The sequence below is a fragment of the Strongylocentrotus purpuratus genome, unplaced genomic scaffold (genome assembly GCF_000002235.5).
Source record: "Strongylocentrotus purpuratus isolate Spur 01 unplaced genomic scaffold, Spur_5.0 spur5_scaffold_15, whole genome shotgun sequence".
NCBI lineage: Eukaryota > Metazoa > Echinodermata > Echinoidea > Camarodonta > Strongylocentrotidae > Strongylocentrotus > Strongylocentrotus purpuratus.
Window position 1 is genome coordinate 22,076,697 of NW_022145600.1, and position 13,878 is coordinate 22,090,574.

General features: G+C 38.4%; 1 protein-coding gene across 2 annotated transcripts in view; it reads right to left on the bottom strand.

Annotated features, from left to right (window-relative positions):
- LOC575014 (gamma-adducin) overlaps nucleotides 1-13,878 on the bottom strand; it is a 102,934-nt gene that overhangs the window by 81,318 nt on the left and 7,738 nt on the right. Inside the window, exon 1 of one of the 2 annotated variants that reach the window (XM_030985823.1) lies at nucleotides 1,487-1,603. The exons of the other annotated variant lie outside the window; for it this stretch is intronic. The gene's annotated coding sequence lies outside the window, so the exon portion shown is untranslated. Of the gene's footprint in view, nucleotides 1-1,486; nucleotides 1,604-13,878 lie in introns of those variants that run through there. 2 annotated transcript variants of the gene reach the window in all.

Sequence of the window (13,878 nt, forward strand, 5' to 3'; positions counted from 1 at the left end):
ACGTTTAACCGTCCGGTATCCGACCGCCCATGGCGGATTCCGTTTTCAATTGGACGGTTTCGTTATCCCGTTTTTTTTTTTTTTTTTTTTTTTTTTTTTTATAATTTTTTTTTTTTTTTTAATATTTTTTTTTTTTTTTTTTTTTTTTTTTTTAAGTTTCGATTTATGCCCCTCCACCTGGCAATGTCTCCCAGCTCAGTAATCGGTGTGATGACTTACCACTTGGAAACTAGAACAACACTCCAATTTGTCTGTCATCTTGGTTTGAAAGTAATCTTTGTAATAGATCTCAATATATATTCATCCAAGTTTAACACATGGTGTACCACAAGGTTTTATCCTAGGTCCTCTACTGTTTCTAATTTACTTTAATGATCTTACACATTATTCTAAAACGACATTGTTACTATTATTTGTGACTAGTTCACAAGCCCAAATCGGCGCCTTCAGTTAAATCACCTTCCTGCTTTTTCACACGGCGAAAAAAAAACAAAAAAAAAAACGATTTTTTTTTTTTTTTTTTTTTTTTTTTTTTTTTTTTTTTTTTTTTTTTTTTTTTTTTTTTTTTAATAAATCGTTTAACCGAAAACCGTCCGGTTTTGACAGGCGGTTAAACGGAATTGGAGATATCCGTGATGTTACAGCACTACTACATGTACATGTCAATCCCAATGTTTGTGCAACAATTGCCTTGATCTTCAAAAAGCAGAGTACATCTTTTAATAACTATCTAGTTATCTCTCATTAGCTAAATATAGATACTGTGAATTTGCAGTAGAAACAAGTAACAGCCACAAACTTTTTTGTTCTGGTCCAGATTGACAACTTTAAAGTGCACCATTACTTGTTACAATTTTGCAATTAGGAGGTATGGTCTAATATTGTGGGTGTCCATGCGTCCTGTAGCCTTTAAACAAGGCCACTTGTCTGATAGACGCCGAGCGACTAAAACGAGACTAATCGCGAAAACCCAAGTGAACGCGAGAGCGAGGAGCCCATCCTAGTGGCCTTTATCAATCTGATTTGGATTTCTTATGTTAACCATTGTTTCCGACTGGAATTCGCTCCAGAAAATAGAGCGTCCAATAAGCGAACGTATCCTCGCACGACGTCAGCATATAGTATCCATCACACACACACACACACACACACACAGTAAACTCTACGTAGTGCGAACATGGACCTACATGCTATGAACTATTACGTACGTGCTAAGACCACTGACCTCTACATGGAACGAATCACGAACGAAGCCAACTGGGAGATCGCCGTTCTGATTGGTCAATAAATCCAAAGTAGGCGTATTGGCATGCTAATATGTATCTATGAATAATTCATGCAGAGCAGTGAAACCCACTTCTCAAAAGGCCTCGTGACGTTCCGTCACTCGGTCGCGCGTTCACTCCGGGTATCTAGACTCATCTCAGCCGCTTAGAGTCACGAGGCCTTGTCAAAAGGCTATGCGTCCTGCTGTGTCAATTCTTACCTAAAGCCCTAATGAGGTCCTAAAGATCCAAATGTGAATGTCTCGCACAGTCAAGAAAGATGCCTAGACTTAGCTCTGAAGGTCATCAGAAGAGTCATCCACATTCAAATACCAACAACATGGTGCTTCCCTGGACAGCCACTCTTACGCTTATTATGTCAAGCTAGCGTTACATAACCCATTGGTAAATGAGCTGATGAATGGATGATATTGATTTTCCTTCGTTTCAATGGAATTTGATTGAGTATGTTCAATGAAGCTATAGGTGATACTGTCACAGGGGCCAATGACCAATCAATTTATCTAGGTAGGTCTATGTACACAAGGACACATGCACTCTGGAGTTAGACAACCTGTGGTTCTTAGGGCGCGTTCATGCTTGATTTTGACGGCCAGAATCAGGCATCTGTTACGCGTTTAGTTTAAAACACGATTGCGTTCATGCTCACTTTTGTAGAATCACCGAAAAACGGCGATCACGATCGCCGATCGTAAACTCACAAAAAGATGCGTTTACAATTTGTAAACGCGTTTAAATGGGGTCAACGCACTGACCTCTAGTTGGTCTACGTAGCATGCGCACACAGGTTTGCGAATCCAGCTGAAGGCCACCCAAGGAGAATTGCCTGGAGAAGTGAGCATGAACAGTGCACCGTCGAACTGCGATTACGATGAGCGTTTACGATGAGCGTTACAAATCGCTCATTCTGCCTTCAAAATCAAGCATGAACGCGCCCTTAGGTAGTTCTACAAAAGCTCTTCACTATTGTGTGATCTTTGCATCCAAAATAAATGCTTCAAAGGCTACAAAACTTGTGTGTCCTAAAAGTTACCAGGAACGTGCTAACAACATTCTCATCTGATGTAAATCTCTTCCATTTAAAGATTGAATCGTTTGATCCTGCTCTTTCTGCTTGTTGAAATGACACCAGTACCACTTTCTGGGGGGGGCACAGGGTTAACTGGAGCCTATAAACCATGAAGATAACACCATACTTGGTCTACAATCTCTCTCGTTACCATTCTCTCTCTCCTCTCTTCTTCTCTGTTCTTCTCTGTTGTCTTTCTCCTTCCACTCTCTCTCCTCTCTCTTTCTTTCTTTCTTTCTTTCTTTCTTTCTTTCTTTCTTTCTTTCTTTCTTTCTTTCGTCTATCTCTGTCTGTCTCTCTCTCTCTCTCTCTCTCTCTCTCTCTTCTTTCTTTCTTTCTTTCTCTTTCTCCCTCTCCCTGTCTCTCTCTCTCTCTCTCTCTCTCTCTCTCTCTCTCTGTGTCTCTCTCTCCCTGTCTCTCTCCAGTCAAGCCCCACCCAGTTCAGTTGTCTGACCCTTTCTTCTCGATAATTTCAATCTGCAAAAGAAATCTACTTGAAGATATCAAATGCAGACATATTTAGCATGGGTTGGTTTAGTGAGAAAAAAATTGGGGAAATCAATTTGATACATAATGAACACAAATAAACTTATATTACTCAACAATTTACTGGAAAACCAATTTTCATTTTTATTCTGAAAATACATGCAACAGGTGCCCAGCATTTTATACAGCCTAAGAGCAACAACACTAAATGAATGAATGTTTATATCGGACTCGATCAGTTCATAATGTGACTAGCAATCTTGTAAAATGATCTTTGCACATCTACAATTTTCAAGCATATTTTCCTTCGATCAAATTATACAGAGATGGACTTTGTAAGTGTGAACAAGTCTAATGAGTTGAGTTTTCTTTCTATTCTTGTCTGATTTGTTATTCCCCATTACATCAGGGTATTACGCTGGCTGTCAGGGTTCAGGGTCCTGCTGTGCAGTGTGAATAGGGGAGGTGTCAATAAAAGATGCTGAATACAGGTTTTCCATAAAAAATTTGAACACTTTCATTCTAATGCTCAATTGGTACAGAATAACAGAAAAGGGTGTGTGCAATTAAGAGAAGGATAGAACATTGGAATTTGTGAAATGCGTCTGTGCACATGCTCATGTACAAATTAGTGCAGCTTTGTGGATATTAATTGTGCCCGGTGTATTCTTTCTGATTCTTGTGGTGAATAAAGGTACTGTGAAAATGAAATGAAAATGTATAATCCTAGAAAAAATATATACAAATCATATTGCAATTTTCTCGTTCAGGTGTGGTAGGATAGCTATGCACCACATGTACATACAGTGTAAAGTTACCTGACAGCACTGCCACTGTTAGATGAATGGTACTAGAACAAATGCTACAAAGCTATTCAAGTAAACTTATAACTTTGAATCCTATCCATGGGACTAGAAATGGAGGATGTCTCAAGTCTCACCAAAAGTCTAGGGCACTGACCAGTCTCAAAAATGGATCTCCTACATGTACAACTGCTCCAACAGCTGCTCCAACAGCTGCTCCAACAGCTCAGCCACAATACACAAAGCTGCCCTTGGCCTTGTGTACCTACTGTGTTCTTCCCTTCTCTATTGACAACATTACAAAACCATTCAATATGATGATAATTATAGTTATAAAGTAGGCCTACTACTCAGTCTACTAACTGCATTAAAGCTCAGCCTACTTTGAAATTGGTCTCCATACAAATTAGGCTTGAACCTAATTTGTCAGGTAAAAGACCTGTTGAATGAAGCTGTAGAGTGTAACTATAAACTTGATAAATTGGTCTGGCATCTCCTAATCTCTTTTCAAAAGCCAGGATTAACACCCACTAATCCCTTGTTACATTGTGTAATCTGATACAGTTGTAGACTTAGCATTGGCTTAAGAAGTTAAGGGCCTTTTAAGTTGATCAATAAGCTACTGTACATTTAAAACCTTATTGTAAAACCTTATTGTTTGCTTCCAGGTCCAGTTTCCTCAAAGGCTCAAGATCTATAGACCCAGTGGAGTATTATTGACCATGCAATCCAATGACCAAGTTTATAATACCCATGTGGACCTAAACACCTAGGCCTACTAGGCATGTAGTGTTGGTATATATTTAGCTTGGAAGACCCTTTCAAATTTGGATGAGTAGCCACATAAGAGCATAAAAAGGCTGTTCTTCTAGCCTACAATTATAGGCCTATATTTAAAAGGGCTTTTACAGACAACTAATATAGATGTCCGATGACCAGGGTAATCTGTAAAGCGCTTTATAGAGACATCATCGATGTATCAAACGCTATATAAAAGCAGAATATTATTATGTATCAATCGCTCATCAATCTAGCATATTCCATATTCCATCTGTAAGTCTACAGTATACATACATTGAAGTATTAAGGTCTATTGATGTTGATGATAATATAATTTTAGAACGTTTGTCCACCTGTGCTTTTCATTTTCGTTGAGTGATACATCGTTGATGTGCGTTGATAACACATGACATGTGCTCGACTATTATAATACAGGTGTGAAATCATCACATTTTCCTTCATATTCTCTGATTTTTACTTACAGGAATAGATCAACAATGTGCATATTACCTGCACATTCATGCCCAAGCATAGACTTTACAGAAAATTTAAATTTGAAATAATGCTTGACAAACAGTTCTGTTATTTGTCGAAAACCCCAACTCTCTTATTTCCAAAAAAAAAATGGGAATTATTATAAACATATTTCTAGCCTATACTGAATCAGCTTTCTTACACGGATGAATATCCATATACAATTTTTTTTCTTAGTTAATCCGGGATGAAGCAGCTAATCCAATTTGTCTTCCAGGACAAACATGGGAGATGGACAGAGTGCAAAAACACATCTCCCTAGCATGCCTGATTTAACAACATTAGTGCATCCAATATCACTAAAAAGCCAGAGTCAACGAGCTATGACTCTGTACAAGAAGCCGCATCTAGCAGAGTGGTATAGGGCTCATCTCAATGCATAAACCTGTGTATTAGAATTTCTATCTCTAGATTTTAATATTGTGAAAATATTTTCACTATCAAAAAGCCAGATTTTTGCTGTCTGTAAATTGTCTGCCAAACTCCCTGAAAACAAAATTCATTTTATTTCATGCTGTACTGTAGGACAGGAGCAAATAGTCTAAACATACTCACACTGATATAATATCTGAAAAATCGAAACAGCCATTGTGATATCACAATCATCCTCAACGTAAAATGGCACAATAATACCTCCCTTTTAACAAAAAAGAATCAATCTCCTGCAAAAATAGACTTTTGTCCAAAAACAAATCTCACAAAATATTTCATATCTGAGGGAAACAGAGCCCTGCTCTGTGTTATCCAAAACCTCTCTATGACTAATATGGTACTTGAGGTCACAGGTCAATCACAGAGGTCACGACCCAGGAGCGAATACAGTGCTAAGGAGCCCTGGGAAGAATTTTCTTGGGGAAGGTCTAGAAATTGTCTCTGCCTTAAGCTTTGTTTACACGGGACCATCAAAGTTTTAAACTTTGAGTTTGTGAAACCTCAAAATTTAAAGAGTTTTAAGCTAAAAGTGTTCAACAACAATGTACAAGTCGGGCAAGCAGCCCTTTTAACTACAAGTCAAGCTGGCATTACATAAAACTTAACTTCAAGTAAGATGTTCATGGTTTATGACTTCCAGTAAACATAATGACCATGTTCCATGACTACAAGATAACCTTCAATTATTATCAGCATACAAGTCATAATTCAATAAAGCACTCCAAACACAAGCACTCCCACACACAAACCTGCACATGCACATATATAAGAATAAAGAATATGTGTTACAAAAGACATACACTTCCATACATTACGCATTAAAACTAATCACATTTCATTTTACCATTTTTTTTTTCTTTTCTTCATTACATGGTTTCTTTCCTGAGGCCCCCATCACGTTCAAAGTTTTGGTTCAAGATGGTGGTCTCCTGTATTTTTCTATTTTTTAAATGATTTGTCACTTGTATGTTTTTTATAATTAAAAGGCATAATTATTTAATTACTTTATATCATGATATAATCATATATGTATTTTGATTTTGTTTCAAACTATCAAGTTTAAAACCACGTCCTAAACATTATTAGTTGATGGAATGCTGTGTGAACCTATCTAATAATGTACATGTAAGGCTGGTGAGAAAAAAGAAGTGCGTGGGAAGATGGGCAGGGTGTGTTTGTATCATGTTATAGGTTGTTGATGTAGCTTTACAGAGTGAAGTACATTCACCGCTCACATGGGGGGGGGGGGGGGCTAGCTCAGGGAGTGTACAGTCTGAGGGTGTACAGTGTATGCATGTACATGTAGCATTAAAAACAAACACTGCTCAATCTATATACAATTCATTTCCTTTAGTTTGAGCAGACAAGTCAAATATTTGGGGAAATATGCAACTTTTACAATCACAAGTGCAAATGACAAGCAATAGGAAACAATTTGTAAATCACGGATACAGTCAAACCTGCTTTAGTAACCACCCGTCTACAACAAGCGCATTTTTTGTTTCCCTTGAAAATGGTTTCTCATTGAAACATGTACTAAAGGAACCTGTCTACAAAGACCACCTGTCTACAAAGACCACTTTTTGTGTTTCCCTTGGGTATTTCTTTTCATTGGTACTTCTTTTACAGGCATAACAGTCCATCAATCATTCACAAAACATCAAAGAAATTTAAATGTGTCCAGCTGTTTGTCCCCTTTCATTCAACCTCAGGCTTGTCATTCACAACTTTCTGTCAACGACTCAAACAAAACAAATTATATTCCGCTTACATACATTCACCACAAACTCGATTGATACAAATGAGCATTACAGAAGCATATGACTGGCTCTGGCTTGTAGGTTACAGCCCGTGCAGCTTTTGGGGGGCACAATTTAGAAGCTGAAACACGTCCTATATCCCATATCCAAAAAGGCTTTGAAATAATTCTGAATTCCTGAAAGTGCATGTAGAATGTACACTCAACATAAAATAGACCCTTGTGGGCCTACAGTTGAAAATGAGATAAAAATGCCCTTTTTGTTAATACATCCATCTCCATTTACATAGGGGTGGATGAGGCCCCTCAGAAGGCCTCATATTATCCTGATAGGAGCGATGCAAGCTCAGAGGAGCAGTGTGTGTTGCCATGGCGATGTGATTCACTGATGCTGGCGGCAAGGAGCCAATCTGACAGTCTGCTCATCCGACTGATAACCGGCAGCACTAGCTCTGCCTTTTATGCTAGCTACGCTATTAAAGCATCCTCCTCATCTCTCTCTCTCTCTCCCTTTCTCTCTCTCTCTCTCATTCTCTTTCTCTCTCTCTCTCATTCTCTTTCTCTCTCTCTCTCATTCTCTTTCTCTCTCTCTCATTCTCTTTCTCTCTCTCTCTCTCTCTTATTCTCTCTCTTTCTCTCTCTCTCTCCTTTTCTATCCCTCATTCTCTCTCTCTCATTCTCTCTCTCACATTCTCTCTCATTCTCTCTCCCTCAATCTCCCTCTCTCTCTCTCTCTCCCTCTCTCCTTCTCTCTTCCCATCTCTTATTCATGCCATGACGGAGTGTGTATCATTGGTGGGTGAAAGAGCCGATGTTGGCTCAGCCTATGCATACAGAGCTTTGTTAGGCTCATTGTCTATAGATCTATGCAAGATCCAATATTACAAAGGGAAAGTACTAAAATGGGACGATAAAATGCATGTTTCTAAACTCTTCTGGATGAAAATCTATAATACACCATAGAAAATATACTTGTCATCATGATGGTGGCTAGGCCTCATCTTAGGTCAATTTTTTCACCAAATATGATTGACAATTTCTTATACCGGTATATTAAAAATTGTTTTGATCAGAAATAAGCCATCAACTCAGCTTCACTTTCTTTTCCTTCAAAACAAAAATTATTATTTTTATTAACTCTGTTCTCCTTTGTTCACAAATTGTGAGAATCAACCAAAGTCAATCTTCAATATATTTTTTCATGAGGGAGGGTTTGTCCCCACTCAGGCCATGGAAAACAGGGGCTTCTCGTCTGATCATGTTAACCTATACCTTATAGATAGATTCCATCATGTGCCCACGTCGTCCGTCGGACTGCCTAACGAGAAACCCGACATGGCATGAACCCTCCCATGTTCCTGTTGCACAAATATAATTTCTTCTCCCCGTTTGGTGAAGTCATCAACATTTTCTCTACCGACTGTGCGACAAGGGTGCCATGCGGAGGATGTCAATGTCACATGTAATTTGTGAGGTCATGTACTACTGCAGTATCTTTAAAGGTAATCTCGAGATTTGTCATATTTAAAAAATTTAAAGAGACATCGTCTGATGGTGTTCCGAATAGTTAACAATCCTGAAGTAACGTCATCGGACAACTCGGACAAGACAAATAATTCATAAAACTTTTGCCTATTAGTTCACTGCATTAAAAATTTAACTGCTCAGGGAAAAAGAATGGTATTGAAATACATGTATGCACCAGACAACAAACAAGTACATGTATATTACGGTTGAATCCACCATCTTTGAAACAGCACTGAAGATGCTTTCCAAAATCGAGTGCCAATTATCAAATAAACAAAAACCATTACTACTCTAAACTGAAGTTGCATGTACAGCACTACAGGACAATCTTTCAACACCATCCAAATGTGGTCCCACAGGGTTTTACTTCCACATTTTCATTTTCATTACCCTTTGAACTTTACCTCTATACCAACAATCAATAAGGCTCAAGGTCCCTCTTAACAAACCAAGTGCCAAATCAAATATATTCATCTCCATGATGTGTACACGAAGCAATCTACAAATGTACCCTCGCCCTCAACATGATCAGGGGTGCAGCAGCATACTGTACAAGTACACACAGCATAATGTATGCATACTACCCTTATCAATTCAACCAACAGCACGTATGTTTCCTCTAATAATAATAATAGTAAAGATTTGAATTGTATTAGTGCAAAATAGACGGGGAAGTCTCTCTACGCACTCTACTCAAACTCAGAGCCAGATGGGCATTAACATGTGCATCAGTGATGTTAACACAGACTTAATGCCCTTCTGGCTCTCAACACACCCAGACCAATCTGTTTATCTTCGAACAACCGATCTCACATTACTCCATAAACATGTCTGTGTTTATATTTCATGTTCTGCTCCTCACTACATCCAAACTTGTTAGCTGATACAAGTCCCAATAGGCCTGTCCTCATTAGCTCGAGATTGCAAAATAGCCCGCTAGTTCTGATTTGGGAAATAATCCAGTTACAAATCACGTTTTCATTAGCCTCGAGACTTGACCTCGAAACTTGAAACTCAAGCTCGAGATATTTTGCTCAGCATTTGCACTTAGTGCGAGTCTTCGGGCTGGTGAGGATGCATCAGACAAATAGCGGGATATTTTGCAAACTCGCCCAAGATATCTTTGGATGATCTGATCTCTACCAAATATCCAGCTAATTATAACTTTGGGCTGATGAAGACGCACACTAACAGGATAATTTGCGATCGGGATAGTTGAACTAGCGAGATATTTGGCAATCTCGAGCTGATGAAAACAGGCCTACTATGAACATACATCCTGCTTTCTCTATAGCATACAATATGGTTGAGTAAGCCCTTGCAGATGCTCAGATTTGGTTGAAATACATGTACAGCTGTATACGGTGCACTTGTACATGTGGCCCTAGACTTCTCCTGAACGGACAACAAAGGATGCCCATTGTAGACAATGGTAATGATAATGTGGTGCGACAGGACTCTTTTCACTGTAAAAACAAATCTGGTGTTGGCTTTGAAATGGTGGACTAATAAATAGAACTCTCATTGTCACTCACCATGGCAACTGCTCTACAGGGAGAGGTCTCTTAAATAAAGAGAGCACCAACAATCTGAAATAGACCTACCCAACTAAAAATGGTAATGGACTTTCATAGGATTCTACTTGTATGATCCTTATATTGTAAATAACGGCTGGTATTGCCGTTTCTTTCCCTGTGAGTTAATTGTCTGTCCTACATGTTCATATAGAGGCCTACATGAAGTACCACATCACCATACATGTATTCCTACCCGAATGCCCTTTCCCCTTTTTCTTCAGTCAATACATCTCTATTGACATCAAAAGTCTTTCTTAGCTCTACAAATCATCCCTTCCTACCTATCTCTCGGCTTGGACATGTGGCTCAAATACGGCTAATATTTCCCCCGCTCTGCTCACATGTGCTCTTTCCCCTTTCAGACAACCAATATTTTTTGTGCTGCTATACAAAAGGCAAAGATATTTTTTTTCTAGTCTGAACACCATATAATTGACAAGATCACAACTACTTTTGAAAAATAAACTCAAGCTCAATACCCTATTATATTTTGCATAGGAATCATGTCGGAAATCGTAATACATGTACATGTATGTCATGGTAAGGTTCGCAAATTTCAAAAGGTGAAGTGCAAGGCCATTAAAATTGCCTCGGTTGATTTTTCTAAAGCAGAACTTTGCAATTGTGTTAACGCAACATTCTGTGGCAAAACGCAAGTTCGAGCATCAATGTAAAAGAAAACTCAATAAAGAATCAAGGTCCCGTTCTTGTCTGAACTCTGATTCATAAACGTACAAAACCAAATAACTGGGTGGAGCTTATATTGCGCATGCACCGCAGGGGAAAAAATACTTTAAAAATTTGGGGGGCTACTTTACAAGCTTGCTTGCATGAAAATAACACTCTTTAATTTGTTTTGCATAGAACTCTATGCAAATTTTTTGGGCTCTTTTATGACTTTCGGGGGCTAATTCGCCCAGAGCCCTTGTGTATTTTTTTCACTGATGCACCAACGATTGGCCAGCTGTCATGTCAACTGACCTATTCAAAACACATTTCTTTATAGTAACGTTGATTTATACGTTTCTTTAAATACGTTTCTTGATATGAGTTCCATACAGATAACCTCCGGTCTGAATGACTATTACCCTGTTCCTCTGCTCGATTCCCAATTTACCCACAGCCCTTTCTTTCCCATTCAACCAATATTTACACTCCTGTCTCCAGCGCTGTGTGCTTCTCTGTCTTGTTTGTGCCACTGAGCCCTTCCTCAAACACAACCACAATGCATCACAGACACCAATTTGATTCACACTACTTTGCCCATATATTACTCATCCCCTAGTTGTATTTGAAGAAAACAACTCTCTATTTTATAGATCTTAACAGTCTAATTTTGAAATCTAATCATATTTTTGAAAGTCTCATCTCTTTCATTAAAACGAGTGGTTCATGGATAATTGATAATCAATGTACTGGTAAGAATAAGTCAAAAAGGTAAATCAATGTACATTTTTACAGGGAGTTAATACTTTCACGCAAAATCTTAGGGATAGTGGATCCAACACAAGCCCTGCATTACATGTACATACATGTATGTCATTTTTCAATAAAAGTTATGTGATTTTAATTTCCCATTCTCAGCACATCATGAGAAAGAAGAATTTCTTTTTTATGTAACTGCTGTGAAATCGAATCCCACTTTGCAATTAACTGCTCAAGGTACCTCAACAGCGGGGTTTAAAAAAGGTTTTCTTATCCCTGGAGGTAAAGAATACAACAGGCTGTTCCATATTTCAAAGATGGCCACTCAACCGTGCAGAAGTATACAAATGTTTCCTTTGAGCGTCTGAACCACCGCCCGCCCGAATAAAAAAGGGTCTCATGTGCGTTTATTTGTTCGCGCACCCACTCACCATTTTTCATTGTCTGGCTTCAATTTCACAGCCAATGGTGAGTCAACAATGGGAAGAATTGATATTAATATAATCTTTCCAGATCTACCAAAAAGGAGGGTCCACCCAGACGCTAGCTTGTACTTCCATGTAGCATGTAGATCAATGCTGTTCGTTTATTGAAGGAACCAGAGCATTGAGAGTTGACACACAACTGATAGAGTCTCAACCGAAACATTTGAAAATGAAACTACACATGTGTTTTTGAGGGGAGTAAAGGTGGTTCCGCATGGTTCTATTCTTTTGGATGAACTTTACAAAAGAAAAAGCTCTAGTATTTTATGTTGAATAGATACAATCATTTATTCCCAGATGGAACAATCAAATATTTTTATTTCAACTCCTTTAATATGCACTACAACTGTTCTATTAATGTCTCACTACTTTTTTTTAAAGCACTAATTCAAGTGATTTTTCAAAAGATGTGGAGATCTCTAAATGAAACATTTAAAATGCTCTGATTGCCTAGGGCAAATTTACCATCAAAGCAATTGAGCACTTTGAGCTTTTATGCCAAAACTGACAGAAGAAGCTCAAATTTTGCATAATATAAATCCTACGGACCATTGCACTTTACAGGTGTGTCATGAAACGAAGAGAAAACAGATTTAAAAGGCATTAGGAAGTTATGTGCAGGGATCAAAGCATCTTGAACTCGTCTATTTCAAAAAAGGAAAGCCAGCTATAAATAAAGTTGAATGAATTCCCAATACAATGAAAACCTGGTCTAAGGATATCCACACTTTTCTCACTCGTTACTCCTCTTCCTTTTACTGTAGTTTTTTTTTTTTTTTTTTTGCCAGTGTGAAAAACATATATAGGCACAATACATGTACTGCCAGGACTTTTATTGAACTAGATAGCAGCTTGAACAGGGGCCAAACTAATGGTATAGGAGTCATCTCATTAAATCACTGAATTCATAAATTTGTGGGCGCAGATTTCCTGCAGTCGTTCATTTTAATTACAGCGAGGTTTGGAAGGACACCATGAAGGGCAAGGATGACAGCGGGAGTCAAAAGGCCTGCCTTCATCAGCTCAAGATTGCCAAATATCCTGCTTTTTGAACTTCCCCGATCGCAAATTATCCAGTTAATTTGCGTCTTCATCAGCCCGAAGTTGCAATAAGCGGGATATTTGGTCGAGATAATCATTTTGCAAAATATCCCACTATTTGTTCAGTGCTGAAGACTCTCATTATGCGCGAACGCTGAGCAAAATATCTCAAGCTAATTTCTAGTTACAAGTTTTGAGGTCAAGTCTCGAGCTGATGAAGACACGATTTGTAACTTCGGGATTATTTCCCGAATCAGAAATAGCGGGCTATTTGGCAATCTTGAGCTGATGAAGACAAGCCTATTATCTTCAATAGATGTGAGGATGAGCATGGACGCTAGCTGACCTTAATCAACTGGCAGGTCATGTTGTCCCATCATCTCCTTGGAGCTTATTGCAAGGCGATGATTGAAATTATAAACAGCACATCCAAGAGTTAGGGTGGGAGAAAATGTGTTGCCATTAAAGACTGGAGGACAAAGAAAGAAGTATCAAAACAACACCTTGAGATCTAAAATATCCTAAGGAGATGAAATACAACCTACAAATGTCTCCTTTTTTTTGTCATTCTTGTGTTATTTTGTACATATACACATGTACATGTAACTAACAGTGAGCGGTCTGGGGACTGGCAAATGGGAGTTTCCAGCTTAAAATTAAAGAGTAATGGCTTC